The 21,921-nt window shown below is 40.1% G+C and overlaps 1 long non-coding RNA gene across 1 annotated transcript in view; it reads right to left on the bottom strand.

The window, feature by feature from the left end:
- LOC113629183 (uncharacterized) overlaps positions 1-21,921 on the bottom strand; it is a 66,659-nt gene that overhangs the window by 28,574 nt on the left and 16,164 nt on the right. The window contains exon 4 of the long non-coding RNA XR_003436421.1: positions 14,147-14,260. This is a non-coding gene — a long non-coding RNA (uncharacterized LOC113629183). The remainder of the gene's footprint in view (positions 1-14,146; positions 14,261-21,921) is intronic.

Genomic DNA, 21,921 nt, shown 5'->3' with positions numbered 1-21,921 from the left:
GGGCAGAACCTAAGTAGACGTTTCTCCAAAGTGGATATACAGATGGCCAACAGGCATGTGAAAAGATGTTCAATATTGCAAATTATTAGAGAAGTGTAAATCAAAACTACAATAAGGTATCACCTCACACCAGTCAGAATGGCCATCATCAAAAAGACTACAAATAGGGCTTCTGGGAAGATGTCGGAAGAGTAAGACGCAGAGATCACCTTCCTCCCCACAGATACACCAGAAATACATCTACACGTGAAACAACTCCTACAGAACACCTACTGAACGCTGGCAGAAGACCACCCAAAAGGCAAGAAACCCCCCACGTACCTGTGTAGGGCAAAAGAAAAAAGAATAAACAGAGACAAAAGGATACGGACGGGACCTGCACCAGTGGGAGGGAGCTGTGAAGGAGGAAAGGTTTCCACACACTAGGAAGCCCCTTCGCGGGCGGAGACTGCGGGTGGCAGAGGGGGACGCTTCGGAGCCACGGAGGAGAGCACAGCAACAGGGGTGCAGAGGACAAAGCGGAGAGATTCCCACACAGAGGATCAGGGCCAACCAGCAGTCACCAGCCCGAGAGGCTTGTCTGCTCACCCGCCAGGGCGGGCGGGGCTGGGAGCTGAGGCTCGGGCTTCGGTCAGAGCGTCGAGAGAGAACTGGGGTTGGCGGCGTGAACACAGCCTGCAGGGGGTTAGTGCGCCACGGCTAGCCGGGACGGAGTCCGGGGAAAAGTCTGGACCTGCTGAACAGGCAAGAGACTTTTTCCTCCTTCTTTGTTTCCTGGTGCGCGAGGAGAGGGGATTAAGAGCGCTGCTTAAAGGAGCTCCAGAGACGGGTGCAAGCCGCGGCTAAAAGCGCGGACCCCAGAGACGGGCATGAGACGCTAAGGTTGCTGCTGCCGCCACCAAGAAGCCTGTGTGCGAGCACAGGTCACTATCCACACCCCCCTTCCAGGGAGCCTGTGCAGCCCGCCACTGCCAGGGTCCCAGGATCCACGGACAACTCCCCCGGGAGAGCGCACGGTGTGCCTCGGGCTGGTACAACATCACGCCAGCCTCTGCCGCCACAGGCCCGCCCCCCCATCATGCCCCTCCCTCCCCCCGGCCTGAGTGAGCCAGAGCCCCCGAATCAGAGGCTCCTTTAACCCCGTCCTGTCTGAGCGAAAAACAGACGCCCTCCGGCGACCTACACGCAGAGGCGGCGCCAAATCCAAAACTGAGGCCCTGGGATCTGTGAGAAAAAAGAAGAGAAAGGGAAATCTCTCCCAGCAGCCTCAGAAGCAGTGGATTAAAGCTCCACAATCAACTTGATGTACCCTGCATCTGTGGAATACATGAATAGACAACGAATCATCCCAAATTAAGGAGGTGGACTTTGAGAGAAAGATTTATGATTTTTTCCCCTTTTCCTCTTTTTGTGAGTGTGTATGTGTATGCTCTGTGGGAGATTTTTTCTTTATAGCTTTGCTTCCACCATTTGTCCTAGGGTTCTATCCATCCTTTTTTTAAATATTTTTTTTCTTAATAATTATTTTTTATTTCAATAACTTTATTTTATTCTACTTTATCTTCTTTCTTTCTTTTTTCTTTCCTTCCTTCCCTCCTTTAGACAATGAATCATCCCAAATTGAGGAGGTGCACTTTGAGAGAAAGATTAATGATTTTTTCCACTTTTCCTCTTTTTGTGAGTGTGTATGTGTATGTTTCCGTGTGAGATTTTGTCTGTATAGCTTTGCTTCCACCATTTGTCCTAGGGTTCTATACATCCGTTTTGTTTTTGTTTTTTAATTTTTTCTTTTTTTTCTCTTAATAACTATTTTATTTTAATAACTTTATTATTTTTTATCTTACTTTATCTTCTTTCTTTCTTTTTTTCCCTCCTTCCCTCCGTCGTTCTTTCCTCTCTGCCTCCTTTCTTTCTTTCTTTCTACTAATTCTTTCTTTCTACTTTTTCTCCCTTATATTCTGAGCCACATGGACGAAAGGATCTTAGTGCTACAGCCAGGAGTCACTGCTGTGCCTCTGAGGTGGGACAGCCAACTTCAGGACACTGGTCCACAAGAGACCTCCCAGCTCCACATAATATCAAACGGCAAAAATCTCCCAGAGATCTCCATCTCAACGCCAGCACCCAGCTTCACTCAACGACCGGCAAGCTACAGTGCTGGACACCCTATGCCAAACAACTAGCAAAACAGGAACACAACCCCACCCATTAACAGAGAGGCTGCCTAAAATCATAATAAGTCCACAGACACCCCAAAACACACCACCAGACATGGACCTGCCCACCAGAAAGACAAGATCCAGCCTCATCCACCAGAACACAGGCACTAGTCCCCTCCACCAGGAAGCCTACACAACCCACTGAACCAACCTTAGCCACTGGGGACAGACACCAAAAACAACAGGAACTACGAACCTGCAGCCTGCAAAAAGGAGACCCCAAACACAGTAAGATAAGCAAAATGAGTAGACAGAAAAACACACAGCAAATGAAGGAGCAAGATAAAAACCCATCAGACCTAACAAATGAAGAGGAAATAGGCAGTCTACCTGAAAAGGAATTCAGAATAATGATAGTAAAGATGATCCAAAATCTTGGAAATAGAATAGAAAAAATGCAAGAAACATTTAATAAGGATATAGAAGAACTAAAGATGAAACAAGCAATGATGAACAACACAATAAGTGAAATTAAATATACTCCAGAAGGGATCAATAGCAGAATAACTGAGGCAGAAGAACGGATAAGTGACCTGGAAGATAAAATAGTGGAAATAACTACTGCAGAGCAGAATACAGAAAAAAGAATGAAAAGAACTGAGGACAGTCTCAGAGATCTCTGGGACAACATTAAATGCATCAACATTCGAATTATAGGGGTTCCAGAAGAAGAGAAAAAGAAAGGGACTGAGAAAATATTTGAAGGGATTATAGTTGAAAACTTACCTAATATGGGAAAGGAAATAGTTAATCAAGTCCAGGAAGCGCAGAGAGTCCCATACAGGATAAATCCAAGGAGAAATACAGCAAGACACATATTAATCAAACTATCAAAAATTAAATACAAAGAAAACATATTAAAAGCAGCAAGGGAAAAACAACAAATAACACACAAGGGAATCCCCATAAGGTTAACAGCTGATCTTTCAGCAGAAACTCTGCAAGCCAGAAGGGAGTGGCAGGACATATTGAAAGTGAGGAAAGGGAAAAACCTACAGCCAAGATTACTCTACCCAGCAGGGATTTCATTCAGATTCGACAGAAAAATTAAAACCTTTATAGACAAGCAAAAGTTAAGCGAATTCAGCACTACCAAACCAGCTTTACAACAAATGCTAAAGGAACTTCTAGGCAGGAAACAAAAGAGAAGGAACAGACCTACAATAACAAACCCAAAACAATTAAGAAAATGGGAATAGGAACATACATATCGATAATTACCTTAAATGTAAATGGACTAAATGCCCCCACCAAAAGACACAGATTGGCTGAATGGATACAAAAACAAGACCCATATATTTGCTGTCTACAAGAGACCCATTTCAGACCTAGAGACACATACAGACTGAAAGTAAGGGGATGGAAAAAGATATTCCATGCAAATGGAAACCAAAAGAAAGCTAGAGTAGCAATTCTCGTATCAGACAAAATAGACTTTAAAATAAAGACTATTACAAGAGACAAAGAAGGACACTACACAATGATCAAGGGATCGATCCAAGAAGAAGATATAACAATTGTAAATATTTATGCACCCAACATAGGAGCAGCTCAATACATAAGGCAAATACTAACAGCCATAAAAGGGGAAATCGACAGTAACACATTCATAGTAGGGGACTATAACACCCCACTTTCACCAATGGACAGATCATCCAAAATGAAAATAAATAAGGAAACACAAGCTTTAAATGATACATTAAACAAGATGGACTTAATTGATACTTATAGGACATTCCATCCAAAAACAACAGAATACACATTTTTCTCAAGTGCTCATGGAACATTCTCCAGGATAGATCATATCCTGGGTCACAAATCAAGCCTTGGTAAATTTAAGAAAATTGAAATCGTATCAAGTATCTTTTCCGACCACAACGCTATGAGACTAGATATCAATTACAGGAAAAGATCTGTAAAAATACAAACATATAGAGGCTAAACAATACACTACTTAATAACGAAGTGATCACTGAAGAAATCAAAGAGGAAATTAAAAAATACCTAAAAACAAATGACAATGGAGACACGGCGACCCAAAATCTATGGGATGCAGCAAAAGCAGTTCTAAGAGGGAAGTTTACAGCAATACAATCCTACCTTAAGAAACAGGAAACATCTCGAATAAACAACCTAACCTTGCACCTAAAGGAATTAGAGAAAAGAACAAAAAAAACCCAAAGTTAGCAGAAGGAAAGAAATCATAAAAATCAGATCAGAAATAAATGAAAAAGAAATGAAGGAAATGATAGCAGAGATCAATAAAACTAAAAGCTGGTTCTTTGAGAAGATAAACAAAATTGATAAACCATTAGGCAGACTCATCAAGAAAAAAAGGGAGAAAAATCAAATCAATAGAATTAGAAATGAAAATGGAGAAGTAAAAACTGACACTGCGGAAATACAAGAGATCATGAGAGATTACTTAAAAGCAACTCTATGCCAATAAAAGGGACAACCTGGAAGAAATGGACAAATTCTTAGAAATGCACAACCTGCCAAGACTGAATCAGGAAGAAATAGAAAACACGAACAGACCAATCACGAGCACTGAAATTGAAACTGTGATTAAAAATCTTCCAACAAACAAAAGCCCAGGACCAGATGGCTTCACAGGCGAATTCTATCAAACACTTAGAGAAGAGCTAACACCTATCCTTCTCAAACTCTTCCAAAATATAGCAGAGGAAGGAACACTCCCAAACTCATTCTACGAGGCCACCATCACCTTGATACCAAAACCAGACAAGGATGTCACAAAGAAAGAAAACTACAGGCCAATATCACTGATGAACATAGATGCAAAAATCCTCAACAAAATACTAGAAAACAGAATCCAACAGCACATGAAACGGATCATACACCAGGATCAAGTGGGGTTTATTCCAGGAATGCAAGGAGTTTTCAATATATGCAAATCAATCAACATGATACACCATATTAACAAATTGAAGGAGAATAACCATATGATCATCTGAATAGATGCAGAGAAAGCTTTCGAGAAAATTCAACACCCATTTATGATAAAAACTCTGCAGAAAGTAGGCATAGAGGGAACTTTCCTCAACATAATAAAGGCCATATATGACAAACCCACAGCCAACATCGTCCTCAATGGTGAAAAACTGAAAGCATTTCCAGTAAGATCAGGAAAAAACAAGGTTGCCCACTTCCACTACTCTTATTCAACATAGTTTTGGAAGTTTTAGCCACAGCAATCAGAGAAGAAAAGGAAATAAAAGGAATCCAAATTGGAAAAGAAGAAGTAAAGCTGTCACTGTTTGCAGATGACATGATACTATACATAGAGAATCCTAAAGATGCTACCAGAAAACTACTAGAGCTAATCAATGAATTTGGTAAAGTAGCAGGATACAAAATTAATGCACAGAAATCTCTGGCATTCCTATACACTAATGATGAAAAATCTGAAAGTGAAATCAAGACAACACTCCCATTTACCATTGCAGCAAAAAGAATAAATATCTAGGAATAAACCTACCTAAGGAGACAAAAGACCTGTATGCAGAAAATTATAAGACACTGATGAAAGAAATTAAAGATGATACAAACAGATGCAGAGATATACCACATTCTTGGATTGGAAGAATCAACATTGTGAACATGACTCTACTACCCAAAGCAATCTACAGATTCAATGCAATCCCTATCAAACTACCACTGGCATTTTTCACAGAACTAGAACAATGAATGTCACAATTTGTATGGAAACACAAAAAACCCCAGATAGCCAAAGCAATCTTGAGAACGAAAAATGGAGCTGGAGGAATCAGGTTCCCTGACTTCAGACTATACTACAAAGCTACAGTAATGAAGACAGTATGGTACTGGCACAAAAACAGAAAGATAGATCAATGGAACAGGATAGAAAGCCCAGAGTTAAACCCACGCATATATGGTCACCTTATCTTTGATAAAGGAGGCAGGAATGTACAGTGGAGAAAGGACAGCCTCTTCAATAAGTGGTGCTGGGAAAACTGGACAGGTACATGTAAAAGTATGAAATTAGGGCTTCCCTGGTGGCTCAGTGGCTGAGAGTCCGCCTGCCGATGCAGGGGACACGGTTTCGTGCCCCAGTCCGGGAAGATCCCACATGCCACGGAGTGGCTGGGCCCATGAGCCATGGCCGCTGAGCCTGCTCATCCAGAGCCTGTGCTCCGCAACAGGAGAGGCCACAATAGTGAGAGGCCCGCATACCCCAAAAAATAAAAAATAATAATAAATTTTAAAAAAAGTATGAATTTAGATCACTCCCTAACACCATACACAAAAATAAGCTCAAAATGGATTAAAGACCTAAATGTAAGGCCAGAATCTATCAAACTCTTAGAGGAAAACATAGGCAGAACACTCTATGACATAAAATACAGCAAGGTCCTTTTTGACCCACCTCCTAAAGAACTGGAAATAAAAACAAAAATTAAAAAATGGGACCTAATGAAACTTCAAAGCTTTTGCACAGCAAAGGAAACCATAAACAAGACAAAAAGACAACCCTCAGAATGGGAGAAAATATTTGCAAATGAAGCAATCTGACAAAGGATTAATCTCCAAAATTTATATGCAGCTCAATAACAAAAAAACAAACAACCCAATCCAAAAATGGGCAGAAGACCTTAATAGACATTTCTCCAAAGAAGATATAGACTGCCAACAAACACATGAAAGAATGCTCAACATCATTAATCATTAGGGAAATGCAAATCAAAATTACAATGAGATACCATCTCATACCAGTCAGAATGGCCATCATCAAAAAATCTAGAAACAATAAATGCTGGAGAGGGTGTGGAGAAAAGGCAACACTCTTGCACTGTTGGTGGGAATGTAAATTGATACATCCACTGTGGAGAACAGTATGGAGGTTCCTTAAAAATCTACAAAGTGAACTACCAAATGACCCAGCAATCCCACTACTGGGCATATACCCTGAGAAAACCATAATTCAAAAAGAGTCATGTACCAAAATGTTCATTGCAGCTCTATTTACGATAGCCCGGAGATGGAAACAATCTAAGTGTCCATCATCGGATGAATGGATAAAGAAGATGTGGCACATATATACAATGGAATATTCCTCAGCCATAAAAAGAAACAAAATTGAGCTATTTGTTATGAGGTGGATAGACCTAGAGTCTGTCATACAAAGTGAAGTAAGTCAGAAAGACAGAGACAAATACTGTATGCTAACACATATATATGGAATTTAAGGGAAAAAATGTCATGAAGAACCTAGGAGTAAGACAGGAATAAAGACACAGACCTACTAGAGAATGGACTTGAGGATATGGGGAGGGGGAAGGGTAAGCTGTGAGAAAGGGAGATAGAGGCATGGACATTTATACACTACCAAACGTAAGGTAGATAGCTAGTGGGAAGCAGCCGCATAGCACAGCGAGATCAGCTTGGTGCTTTGTGACCGCCTGGGGGGGTGGGATAGGGAGGGTGGGAGGGAGGGAGAAGCAAGAGGGAAGAGATATGGGAACATATGTATACGTATAACTTATTCACTTTGTTATAAAGCAGAAACTAACACACCACTGTAAAGCAATTATACTCCAATAAAGATGTAAAAAAAAAGAAAAAACCTAAATTAGACCTACACTACTTGAGGAGACAGCTTCTAATTCTGGCAAATCCTGAATCACATGAATTAAGAAATTGAATCATGATAAAATAAAAGATAAAGTCCATGTTTGACAACTCAAAAAAAAAAAAAAGAAGACTACAAATAATAAATGCTGGAGAGGGTGTGAAGAAAAGCAAACCCTCCTACATTGTCAGTGAGAATGTAAATTGGTGCAGCCACTATGGAGACCAGCACAGAGGTTCCTTAAAAAACTAAAAATAGAGTTACCATGTGATCCAGCAATCCCATTCCTGGGCATATATCTGGAAAAGACGAAAACTCTAATTTGAAAAGACACATGCATATGTATAATAGATAACTAATAATAAGGACCTACTGTATAGCACAGGGAACTCTACTCAATACTCTGTAATGGCTTTCACAGGAAAAGAATCTAAAAAAGAGTGGATATATGTATAACTGATTCAGTTTGCTGTACACCTGAAACTAACACATTGTAAATCAACTATACTCCAATAAAAATTTTAAAAAAGAAAAAGACATATACACCCCAATGTTCATAGCAGCACTATTTACAATAGCCAGCACATGGAAGCAACCTAAATGTCCATCAACAGCTACATGGATAAAGAAGATGTGGCATATATGCACAATGAAATATTACTCAGCCATAAAAAAGGAATGAAATAATGCTATTTGCAGCAACATGGATGAACCTAGAGATTACCATACTAAGTGAAGTAAGTCAGAAGGGAAAGACAAATATCATACAATATCACTTATATGTGGACTCTAAAAAAAATGATACAAATGAACTCATTTACAATACAGAAATAGACTCACAGACATAGAAAACAAATTTATGGTTACCAAAGGGGAAAGAGGAGAAGGGATAAATTGGGAGTTTGAGATTAACAGACACAAACTACTATAATAAAATAGATGAACAACAAGGACTTGCTGTATAGTACAGGGAACTGTATTCAATATCTTGTAATAACCTATAATGGAAAAGAATCTGAAAAATATATATATTGGGCTGGCCAAAAAGTACCTTCAGTTTTTAACTAAAAATAAAAGACACATTTTTCATTTTCACCAAGAACTTTGTTGAAGAATGTATTCAACCATTTTGTTCCACTACCTTCTCCCATTTTTCAGGCAACTTCATAATTCCATCTTCCCCCAAATTTTTATCTTTTTGAGCAAAGAACTGTTCCAGATGCCCTTTACAGTCTTCCAGGGAATTGAAATTTTTTCCATTAAGAGAATTTTGTAAAGACCTAAATAAATGGAAATCCAAAGGTGCAATGTCTGGTGAATACAGCAGATGAATCAGAACTTCCCAGCCAAGCTCTAACAGTTTTTGCCTGGTCATCAAAGAAACATGCGGTCCTGGGTTATCCTGATGCAAGATTCTGCATTTTCTGTTGACTAATTCCGGACGTTTTCGTCGAGTGCTGCTTTCAGTTGGTCTAATTGGGAGTAGTACTTGTTGGAATTAATCATTTGGTTTTCTGGAAGAAGCCCATAATAGAGGACTCCCTTCCAATCTCACCATACACACAACATCACCTTCTTTGGATGAAGACCGGCCTTTGGTGTAGTTGGTGGTGTTTCATTTTGCTTGCCCCACGATGTTTTCCATTCCACATTGTTGTACAGTACCCACTTTTCATCACCTGTCACAATTTGTTTTTAAAACACAACGTTTTCATTACATTTCAGTAGAGAATCGCATGCAGAAATATGGTCAAGGTTTTTTTCGCTTAACTTCTGTGGAAACCAAACATCAAATTGATTCACATAACCAAGCTGTTGCAAATGATTTTCAGTGCTTGATTTGGATATTTTGAGTATGTCGGCTGTCTCCCGCCTGGTATAACATTGGTTGTTCTCAGTTAATGTCTTGATTTGATCGCTGTCAACTTCAACTGGTCTACCCGACCGTGGAGAATCATCCAGTGCAAAATCTCCAGCACAAAACTTTGCAAACCGCTTTTGACATGTTCGGTCAGTCACAGCACCTTCTGCATACACTGCACAAATCTTCTTTTGCGTTTCAGTTGTGTTTTTACCTTTCTTGAAATAATAAAGCATGATATGCTGAAAATGTTGCTTTTTTCTTCCATCTTCAATAGTAAAATGGCTACACAAAAATTCACCAATTTTGATGTCTTCTTTTAAATGCACACTGATATGACAGCTGTCACATACAATCTAACAAAATTGTTTCGAATGAAGTTAAAGACAACTAAGTGCTACTAGAGCCATCTTACAGAAAAAACCGTATGAACATTTTGGCCAACACTATATATATATATATATATATATATATATATATATAACTGAATCACTTTGTTTTACACCTGAAACAAACACATTATAAATCAACTATACCTCAAAAAAATAAGTAAATAAAATTAAATTAAAATTTTTAAGGGCTTCCCTGGTGGCACAGTGGTTCAGAATCTGCCTGCCAATGCAGGGGACACAGGTTTGAGCCCTGGTCTGGGAAGATCCCACATGCCGCGGAGCAACTAGGCCCGTGAGCCACAACTACTGAGCCTGCGCGTCTGGAGCCTGTGCTCTGCAACAAGAGAGGCCATGACAGTGAGAGGCCCGCGCACCGCGATTGAGAGTGGCCCCCGCTTGCCGCAACTAGAGAAAGCCCTCGCACAGAAACGAATACGCAAGAGCGCTGCTTAAAGGAGCTCGAGACTGGCGTGAGCCGCGGCTAGAAGCGCGGACCCCAGAGACGGGCAGGAGACGCTAAGGCTGCTGCTGCCGCCACCAAGAAGCCTGTGTGCGAGCACAGGTCACTATCCATACCTCCCCTACGGGGAGCCTGTGCAGCCCGCCACTGCCAGGTTACCAGGATCTAGGGACAACTTCCCCGGGACAATGCACGGCGAGCCTCAGGCTGGTGCAACGTCACTCAGGCCTCTGCCACCGCAGGCTCGCCCTGCACTCCGTACCCCTCCCTCCCCCACTGGCCTGAGTGAGCCAGAGTCCCCGAATCAGCGGCTCCTTTAACCCCATCCTGTCCCAGCTAAGAACAGACGCCCTCCAGCGACCTACAAGCAGAGGCGGGGCCAAATCCAAAGCTGAGGCCCTGGGATCTGTGAGAACAAAGAAGAGAAAGGGAAATCTCTCCCAGCAGCCTCAGAAGCAGCAGATTAAAGCTCCACAATCAACTTGATGTACCCTGCATCTATGGAATACCTGAATAGACAACGAATCATCCCAAATTGAGGAGGTGGACTTTGAGAGCAAGATTTATGACTTCTTCCCCTTTTCCTCTTTTTCTGAGTGTGTATGTGTATGCTTCTGTATGAGATTTTGTCTGTATAGCTTTGCTTCCACCATTTGTCCTAAGGTTCTATCCGTCCATTTTTTTTGTTTTGTTTTTTAATTTTTTTCTTAATAATTATTTTTTAATTTAATAACTTTATTATATTTATTTTATTTTACTTTATCTTCTTCCTTCCTTCCTTCCTTTCTTTCTTTCTTCCTACTTCTACTAATTCTTTCTCTCTACTTTTTCTCCCTTTTATTCTGAGCCGGGTGGATGAAAGGCTCTTGGTGCTGCAGCCAGGAGTCACTGCTGTGCCTCTGAGGTGGGAGAGCCAACATCAGCATACAGGTCCACAAGAGACCTCCCAGCTCCACATAATATCAAACGGCAAAAATCTCCCAGAGATCTCCATCTCAACGCCAGCACCCAGCTTCACTCAACGACCGGCAAGCTACAGTGAAGGACACCCTATGCCAAACAACTAGCAAAACAGGAACACAACCCCACCCATTAGCAGAGAGGCTGCCTAAAATCATAATAAGTCCACAGACACCCCAAAACACACCACCAGACGTGGACCTGCCCACCAGAAAGACAAGATCCAGCCTCATCCACCAGAACACAGGCACTAGTCCCCTCCACCAGGAAGCCTACACAACCCGCTGAACCAACCTTAGCCACTGGGGACAGACACCAAAAACAACAGGAACTACGAACCTGCAGCCTGCAAAAAGGAGACCTCAAACACAGTAAGATAAGCAAAATGAGAAGACAGAGAAACACACAGCAGATGAAGGAGCAAGGCAAAAACCCACCAGACCTAACAAATGAAGAGGAAATAGGCAGTCTACCTGAAAAAGAATTCAGAGTAATGATAGTAAAGATGATCCAAAATCTTGGAAATAGAATAGACAAAATGTAAGAAACATATAATAAGGATATAGAAGAACTAAAGATGAAACAAGCAATGATGAACAACACAATAAATGAAATTAAAAATACTCTAGATGGGATCAATAGCAGAATAACTGAGGCAGAAGAACAGATAAGTGACCTGGAAGATAAAATAGTGGAAATAACTACTGCAGAGCAGAATAAAGAAAAAAGAATAAAAAGAACTGAGGACAGTCTCAAGACCTCTGGGACAACATTAAATGCACCAACATTTGATTTATAGGGGTTCCAGAAGAAGAAGAGGAAAAGAAAGGGACTGAGAAAATATTTGAAGAGATTATAGTTGAAAACGTCCCTAATGTGGGAAAGGAAATAGTTAATCAAGTGCAGGAAGCACAGAGAGTCCCATACAGGATAAAGCCAAGGAGAAATACGCCAAGACACATATTAATCAAACTGTCAAAAATTAAATACAAAGAAAGCATATTAAAAGCAGCAAGGGAAAAACAACAAATAACACACAAGGGAATCCCCATAAGGTTAACAGCTGATCTTTCAGCAGAAACTCTGCAAGCCAGAAGGGAGTGGCAGGACGTATTTAAAGTGATGAAGGAGAAAAACCTGCATCCAAGATTACTCTACCCAGCAAGGATCTCATTCAGATTTGATGGAGAAAGTAAAACCTTTACAGACAAGCAAAAGCTGAGAGAGTTCAGCACCACCAAACCAGCTTTACAACAAATGCTAAAGGAACTTCTCTAGGCAAGAAACATAAGAGAAGGAAAAGACCTACAATAACGAACCCAAAAACAATTAAGAAAATGGGAATAGGAACATACATATCGATCATTACCTTAAATGTAAATGGACTATATGCTCCCACCAAAAGACACAGATTGGCTGAATGGATTCAAAAACAAGACCCATATATATGCTGTCTACAAGAGACCCACTTCAGACCTAGAGACACATACAGACTGAAAGTAAGGGGATGGAAAAAGATATTCCATGCAAATGGAAACCAAAAGAAAGCTGGAGTAGCAATTCTCATATCAGACAAAATAGACTTTAAAATAAAGACTATTACAAGAGACAAAGAAGGACACTACACAATGATCAAGCGATCGATCCAAGAAGATATAACAATTGTAAATATTCATGCACCCAACATAGTAGCAGCTCAATACATAAGGCAAATACTAGCAGCCATAAAAGGGGAAATCGACTGTAACATATTCATAGTAGGGTACTTTAACACCACACTTTCACCAATGGAGAGATTATCCAAAATGAAAATAAATAAGGAAACACAAGCTTTAAATGATACATTAAACAAGATGGACTTAATTGATATTTATAGGACACTCCATCCAAAAACAACAGAATACACATTTTTCTCAAGTGCTCATGGAACATGCTCCAGGATAGATCATATCTTGGGTCACAAATCAAGCCTTGGTAAATTTAAGAAAATTGAAATTGTATCAAGTATCTTTTCTGACCACAACGCTATGAGACTAGATATCAATTACAGGAAAAGATCTGTAAAAAATACAAAAAAAAAAAAAAAAAAAAAAAGAAACGAAGACCCAACACAGCCATAAATAAATAAATATTTTAAAAGGTGTGCAATAAAAACTTTTGCATCCTCCAATTACTCAGTTCCTATGTGCTACCCTACTGATGATACACTTGCATCACTTTTTAAATTACTTCTAAGATATTTTTCAAAAAGGAATATATCCTAACTACCCCCCTTCTTTACACAAAAGGTAGCATTAAGAGCATGATCTCTGAAGCCAGATTGCCCATGTTTAAACCCCAGTTCTTCCACAAATTAGCTGTGACTTTAAGCAAGTTTCATAACCTCTTAGTGCCTCGATTTCCTCACCTGTATAATAAGGTTGTCTCATATGGTTATTTGAGGATCAGATGAGCAAATATATGTATGAAGCCCTTAGGACAGGGCCTGGCACACAGTGAGCCACCTATATGTGACATGTGGTGCTGTCATCATAAGGAGGTGTGGTATCAGAATTCCAAGTGCGTGAGCTCTGGAGTGAGACTGCCCAAGATCAAATCTTACTTCCTTACATGTGAAATGTAGAAAATAATAGTACTTACCCTCACAGGGTCGTTGTGAGATTGAAATGGACAGTGCCTCATACTGGGTAAGCATGGCTGTATTTCCTCAGGTCCAAAATGCCACGTATGTAAGACACATCATTATTTTATGGACTAGGAAAGAAAAAAAACATCCAATTAAATTATGACATGCCTTTGACTATAACACATCCTCATTTCAAGTACGTCACAAAGTGAAAAAATGCACATCTTAGAATTGATGAAATATGGGATACAAGTGTTAGCTATTACATTCTTATTTTCACTTAAAAATACATCTTGGATATCATTCTGTATTGGTGCAAAAAGAGCCTCTCCTTTTTTTTTTTTAAAGTGGCTATATAGTAATCCATTGTGTGGTTGAGCCATAAATTATTTAACTGGTCTCCTATTAGTTTCCAGTCTATTGCTGTTACAAACAATACCGCAATGAATAACCTTGCAGACGTGTCATTTTGCAAGCCTGCTAGTCTATCTGTAGGATAAATTTCCAGAACTGGCATTGCTGGGTCAAAGAGCACACGTATTTGAAATTTTGGCAGGTATTCTAAGCTCCAGTTTAAATGGTCAGTCTAATCTCACAAATTCTCACTCTAGAAAGCGATCTTACAGAAATTCTAGCACAAGTTGCAAAGACATATGGAATAACTATAGCAAGAATGTGTGACGTGGAGACATAGTGCAAAGAGCTCTACAATATAAACTCATCTAAGCCTCACAGTCCTATGAGGTGGGGCTAATTCTCCCCGTTTTACAGTTACGGAGACTGGACACAGAGGGGAAAGCTACAGAAACAGGATTGCGCCCAGGCAGCCTGTTTCTAGTCTGTGCTCTTAGCATGATACAAATATACTCTTTTGAAATTGTAAAAAAAAAAAAAAAATTGAGAAGCCTGAATGTTCCGAAGTGAGTTAGTTAATATTATTATCGGGGGGGGGATAACTTAGGAGTTTGGGATTAACGAATACACACTACTACTCATAAAACAGGTAACCAACAAGGACCTACTGTATAGCACAGGGAACTATACTCAGTATTTTATAATAACCTACAAGTGAAAAGAATCTGAAAAAGAATATATATATATACGTATCTGAAGCACTTTGCTGTATACCTAAAACTAACACAACATTGTAAATCAACTATACTTCAATAAAATATATATATGTATTGTTATAAATCTACACTGAGGGAAACAGTGTAACCATGATAAAGAATGAAGTAAATCTTCATACGGCAACCTTAACACATGTCCACAATGTATTGTCTTGTGAAAAAAATTTAAAAGGAGTCTGCAGGGCAGTTAGCACAGGCTGAGGACATTCCAATAGATGTCAGTAGTCATGTATCAATCTGACAGATAGATAATAAAAGGTCTAGAAGGATAATTAAACAATTAAAGATATTTACTCCAGGGGTTCGTGCCCTGGTCCGGGAAGATCCCACATGCCGCGGAGCAGCTGGCCCCGTGAGCCATGGCCGCTGAGCCTGCGCATCCGGAGCCTGTGTTCCGCAACGGGAGAGGCCACAGCAGTGATAGGCCCGCGTACCACAAAAAAAAAAAAAAAAAAAAAAAGATATTTACTCCAAATCCCCGATTGTGAGCGAGTGATAGGGACTTCACTTTGTACACTTCCAAATTATTTGAATGTTTTTACTGAACCTGTTGTTGTTGTTAGGAGGTCATTTAATTCCAGACAACGTTTTCCTTCATCCCTGCACCAATGTCATCAGAAACACCAAGAAATGATTGGGTATAAAAGGACACTACGGACCTTGTGAGTTTAAAAAAAAAAAGAAGAACCAACCCAGATTCAGAGAAATATAGTACTGACCTGTACTACTGTATTACTTGGGAAATGATTCAGCACAATCATCTACTAAAGTCACTTATCAAATACTAATAGTATTTAAATGACTACAAGACAGTTCATTTTCCTTTAGCACTTTTCATATTGTTTCCTCCATTTCTAAGTTCTTTTGACCCCCTGGAATCTTCCCGAGCTGACTTGAATTTCTCTTTCACCAGATACCAATTAAAGTAAAATTTAAGATCTTTACACCAGGATGTGCGGGGGGTGCTGTCTATGAATGATCCTAAAAGGAATCCTTTTTTTTGGAAAGGTCCAGTCTAGGCTGAGGTGGTGGAGTAGGTCTGAGCACACAAAGTCATTGATGATTTCAGGAGAGGGAATTCCCTGGTGGTCCAGTGGGTAGGACTCTGCGCTTCCACAGCAGGGGCTACTCTTCATTGTGGTGCATGGGCTTCTCATTGCAGTGGCTTCTCTTGTTGCAGAGCATGGGCTCTAGGAGCGTGGGCTTCAGTAGTTGTGGGTCGTGGGCTCTAGAGCACAGGCTCAGTAGTTGTGGTACACGGGCTTAGTTGCTCTGCGACATGTAGGATCTTGCCAGACCAGGGATCAAACCCATGTCCCCTGCGTTGGCAGGCAGATTCTTAACCACTGTGCCACCAGGGAAGTCCCTAAAGGCAATTTTTAAGGAATCAGTTCTCTACCAGGAAAGCCAAGAAGAGGACTAAAGTTTCATCTTCCTGTAAAGAACTGGGCTGCTGAGGTTCTCAGGAGGAAGCATCTCTTCCAGTCCACCAGACCCTCTGAGGTCCAAGCCGTTGCACTCACTTCAGGCTCTGGATAAAGTTCCCATCAGGGGATCCTAATTTTTCATGCCTCTCTTCTTTTTGTCACCCTTTTCATACTTCTTAAAGTGGTCAGCTCTCCTTCCAACTTCATCTTACCTTTTCTTTCATTGTTAGCTTTTTTTCTCTTTCATACTTCTGCTGAGAGTTTTTTTTGGAGTATGGGGCATTTGGAAAACTTTAGGAGAAAAATGTTCTGCCTCCTTTCTCGTTGATCTAAAAATGTGATGTTCGCTGTATCCTGGGAACCCTTTTTTTACTGTCCCATTATTATTCTGCCCTGGCATCTTGGAGGTGACTGGAAGGGGTTTCTGGAACTGATATGGTTCCTGAATTCGTAAACTCCCTTTGTGTCCCGAGGTCAGAGGGATCCACACTCTCTGGCCATGGTTGGAACCCTAAAGCTAGAAGTCATATTTGATGCTTTACAACAGAAAGGGACAGAATTTGTTGTCTTCTTTGAGATCTTTCCCATAACTTCTCATGTTCCTGGTGGACATTTGCTACTGGTGCTTTGAGGTTTGTACTTCCTTTCTTTTTCTTTACTTTCCTTATTTAACTAAAACATTGTCTTTGTTTTCTTCTGCTTCACGGTAGTATTCAAAACATCTATTCTTTTCAGCTGTTCTTCCTTCATGATGAAAGGGGTCAACTATGGATACTGGAAGAAGCCTGTTTCCTGATCCTGTGTCATTTCAAGAATATGCTTGTGATGGGGCGCCCCCCTCAGGGCCTGCCTCCTCCCCAAGGGGTGGTCCATCCCTCCCTGCCTTTCTTCTCCTTTATGAACCCGCCATCAATTCTCCTGCAAAGCTCAGCATCCAACCCCAAGCCATTTGCTCAGGAAGCTCCCTGTGCAGCCTCAGCCACAATGTCTCCCGTGCTTTTCACTGGAACTAAAGCACCACTTCCTGGTTGTGACTTTATGTGAAATATATAACTTCCTGGATTGCATCATTTCCTGGAGGTCAGCATCTCACCGAACCAACAACTTCCCCATTCAAATTTGTCCTTGTCACCTACAGTGTACTTGGAAGTCAATGCCTGATTTCAGTCCCTCGTTCAAAATTTGTTAAGAGTGTGTTAAGTGGGACTTCCCTGGTGGCGCAGTGGTTAAGAATCCGCCTGCCAATACAGGGCACATGGGTTCGAGCCCTGGTCCGGGAAGATCCTACATGCCACGGAGCAACTAAGCCCGTGCGCCACAACTACTGAGCCTGTGCTCTAGATCCCACGAGCCACAACTACTGAGCCCATGTGCCACAACTATTGAAGCCCACAGGCCTACAGCCCGTGCTCCGCAACAAGAGAAGCCACCGCAATGAGAAGCCCGCGCACTGCAACGAAGAGCAGCCCCTGCTCACGGCAACTAGAGAAAGCCCGCGCGCAGCAACGAAGACCCAACTCAGCCAAAAATAAATAAATTAATTTAAAAAAGAGGGTGTTAAGTGTTCTTATCACAAACAAACAAAAGGACATAAGGAAACTTTGAGAGGTGATGTGTATGTCTATTGCTTTGGTTGTGGTAAAGATCTCACAAGTGTGAGCATGTGTCCAAACTCATAAAATTGCACACATTAAATCTTTGTCATTCTTGGTTTATCAGTTAGGCCACAATAGACCTGCTTTAAAATAACTCCAATCTTTTGTAATGCTCTGCAACATCTAGGGATTTTTTTGTATTTTTCAACCAACTCCTATTTTTTTTTAACATCTTTATTGGAGTATAATTGCTTTACAATGTTGTGTTAGTTTCTGCTGTTTAATAAAGTAAATCAGCTATATGCATACATATATCTCCATATCCCCTCCATCTTGCGTCTCCCTACCACCCTCCTTATCCCATTCTTTCTCTCATTCTGAGTGTTGTCTTTTCGTATTATTTATGGTTTCCCTTGCTGTGCAAAAGCTTTTACGTTTCATTAGGTCCCGTTTGTTTATTTTTGTTTTCATTTCCATTTCTGTAGGAGGTGGGTCAAAAAGGATCTTGCTGTGATTTCTCTCAGATTTTTCATCATTAGTGTATAGGAATGCAAGAGATTTCTGTGCATTAATTTTGTATCCTGCTACTTTACCAAATTCATTGATTAGCTCTAGTAGTTTTCTGGTAGCATCGTTAGGATTCTCTATGTATAGTATCATGTCATCTGCAAACAGTGACAGCTTTACTGCTTCTTTTCCGATTTGGATTCCTTTTATTTCTTTTTCTTCTCTAATTGCTGTGGCTAAAACTTCCAAAACTATGTTGAGTAAGAGTGGTGAGAGTGGGCAACCTTGTCTTTTTCCTGATCTTAGTAGAAATGGTTTCGGTTTTTCACCATTGAGAATGATGTTGGCTGTGGGTTTGTCATATATGGCCTTTATTATGTTGAGGAACGTTCCCTCTGTGCCCACTTTCTGGAGAGTTTTTATCATAAATGGGTGTTGAATTTATCAAAAGCTTTTTCTGCATCTATTGAGATGGTCACATGGTTTTTATCCTTCAATTTGTTAATATGGTGTATCACATTGAATGATTTGCGTATATTGAAGAATCCTTGCATTCCTGGGATAAACTCCACTTGAGCATAGTGTATGATCCTTTTAGTGTGCTATTGGATTCTGTTTGCTAATATTTTTTTGAGGATTTTTTTTTTTTTTTTGATGGTACATGGGCCTCTCACTGTTGTGGCCTCTCCCGTTGCGGAGCACAGGCTCCGGACGCACAGGCTCAGTGGCCATGGCTCACAGGCCCAGCTGCTCCGCGGCATGTGGGATCTTACCAGACGGGGGCACGAACCCATGTCCCCTGCATCGGCAGGCAGACTCTCGACCACTGCGCCACCAGGGAAGCCCTTGTTGAGGATTTTTGCATCTATGTTCATCAGTGATATTGGCCTGTAGTTTTCTTTTTTTGTGACATCTTTGTCTCCTTTTGGTATCAGGTTGATGGTGGCCTTGTAGAATGAGTTTGGGAGTGTTCCTTCCTCTTCTATATTTTGTAAGGGTTTGAGAAGGATAGGTGTTAGCTCTTCTCTGAATGTTTGCTAGAATTCACCTGTGAAGCCATCTGGTCCTGGGCTTTTGCTTGTTGGAAGATTTTTAAACACAGTTTTAATTTCATTCCTTGTGATTGGTCTGTTCATATTTTTTATTTCTTCCTAGTTCAGCCTTGGAAGGTTATACCTTTCTAAGAATTTGCCCATTTCTTCCAGGTTGTCCATTTTATTGGCATAGAGTTGCTTGTAGTAGTCTCTTAGGATGCTTTGTATTTCTGCAGTGTCCATTGTAACTTCTCCTTTTTTATTTCTAATTTTATTGATTTGAGTCCTCTCCCTCTTTTTCTTAATGAGTCCACCTGATGGTTTATAAATTTTGTTAATCTTCTCAAAGAACCAGCTTTTAGTTTTATTGATCTTTGCTATTGTGTCCTTCTTTTCTTTTTCATTTATTTCTGATCTGATTTTTATGATTTCTTTCCTTTTGCTAACTTTGGGGGTTTTTTTGTTTTTCTTTCTCTAATTGCTTTAGGTGTAAGGTTAAGTTGTTTATTTGAGATGTTTCTTGTTTCTTAAGGTAGGATTGTATAGCTATAAACTTCCCTCTTAGAACTGCTTTTGCTCCATCCCATAGGTTTTGGGTCTTTGTGTTTTCATTGTCATTTGTTTCTAGGTATTTTTTGACTTCCTCTTTGATTTCTTCAGTGATCTCTTGGTTATTTAGTAGTGTATTGTTTAGCCTCCATGTGTTTGTGTTTTTTACAGTTTTTTTTTTTTTTTTTTTTTTGCTGTAATTGAAATCTAGTCTCATAGCATTGTGGCTGGAAAAGATGCTTGAAATGATTTCAATTTTCTTAAATTTACCAAGGCTTGATTTGTGACCCAAGATATGGTCTATCCTGGAGCATGTTCCATGAGCACTTGAGAAGAAAGTGTATTCTGTTGTTCTTTGGAGGAATGTCGTATAAATATCAATTACGTCCATCTTGTTTAATGTATCATTTAAAGCTTGTGTTTCCTTATTTATTTTCATTTTGGATGATCTGTCCATTGGCGAAAGTGGGGTGTTAGAGTCCCCTACTCTTATTGTGTTACTGTTGATTTCCTCTTTATGCCTGTTAGAATTTGCCTTATGTATTGAGGTGCTCCTATGTTGGGTACATAAATATTTACAATTGTTATATCTTCTTCTTGAATGATCCCTTGATCATTATGTAGTGTCCTTCTTTGTCTCTTCTAATATTCTTTATTTTAAAGTCTATTTTGTCTGATATGAGAATTGCTACTCCAGCTTTCTTTTGGTTTCCATTTGCATGGAATATCTTTTTCCATCCCCTTACTTTCAGTCTGTATGTGTCCTTAGGTCTGAAGTGGGTCTCTTATAGACAGCATATGTATGGGTCTTGTTTTTGTATCCATTCAGCCAGTCTATGTCTTTTGGTTGGAGCATTTAATCCATTTACATTTAAGGTAGTTATTGATATGTATGCTCCTATTCCCATTTTCTTAATTGTTTTGGGTTTGTTATTGTAGGTCTTTTCCTTCTCCTGTGTTTCCTGCCTAGAGAAGTTCCTTTAACATTTGATGTAAATCTCGTTTGGTGGTGCTGAATTCTCTCAGCTTTTGCTTGTCTGTAAAGCTTTTAATTTCTCCATCAAATCTGAATGAGATCCTTGCTCGGTAGAGTCATCCTGGGTGTAGGTTTTTCCCTTTCATCACTTTAAATATGTCCTGCCAGTCCCTTCTGGCTTGCAAAGTTTCTGCTGAACGATCAGCTGTTAACCTTATGGGGATTCCCTTTTATGTTATTTGTTGCTTTTCCCTCGCTGCTTTTAATATCTTTTCTGTGTATTTAAGTTTTGATAGTTTGATTAATATGTGTCTCGGCCTGTTTCTCTTTGGGTTTATCCTGTATGGTACTCTCTATCCTTCCTGGACAGTAGTCTCTGTGCTTCCTGGACTTGATTGACTATTTCCTTTCCCATGTTATGTATGTTTCCGACTATAATTTCTTCAAATATTTTCTCAGACCCTTTTTTTTTCTCTTCTTCTTTAGAACCCCTATAATTTGAATGTTGGTGCGTTTAATGTTGTCCCGGAGGTCTCTGAGACTGTCCTCAATTCTTTTCATTCTTTTTTCT

This window comes from Aethalodelphis obliquidens, unplaced genomic scaffold (genome assembly GCF_003676395.1).
Source record: "Aethalodelphis obliquidens isolate GAN/ISIS:26980383/991018 unplaced genomic scaffold, ASM367639v1 scaffold26, whole genome shotgun sequence".
Lineage (NCBI taxonomy): Eukaryota > Metazoa > Chordata > Mammalia > Artiodactyla > Delphinidae > Aethalodelphis > Aethalodelphis obliquidens.
This window is presented reverse-complemented; position numbering and strand designations above follow the sequence as displayed.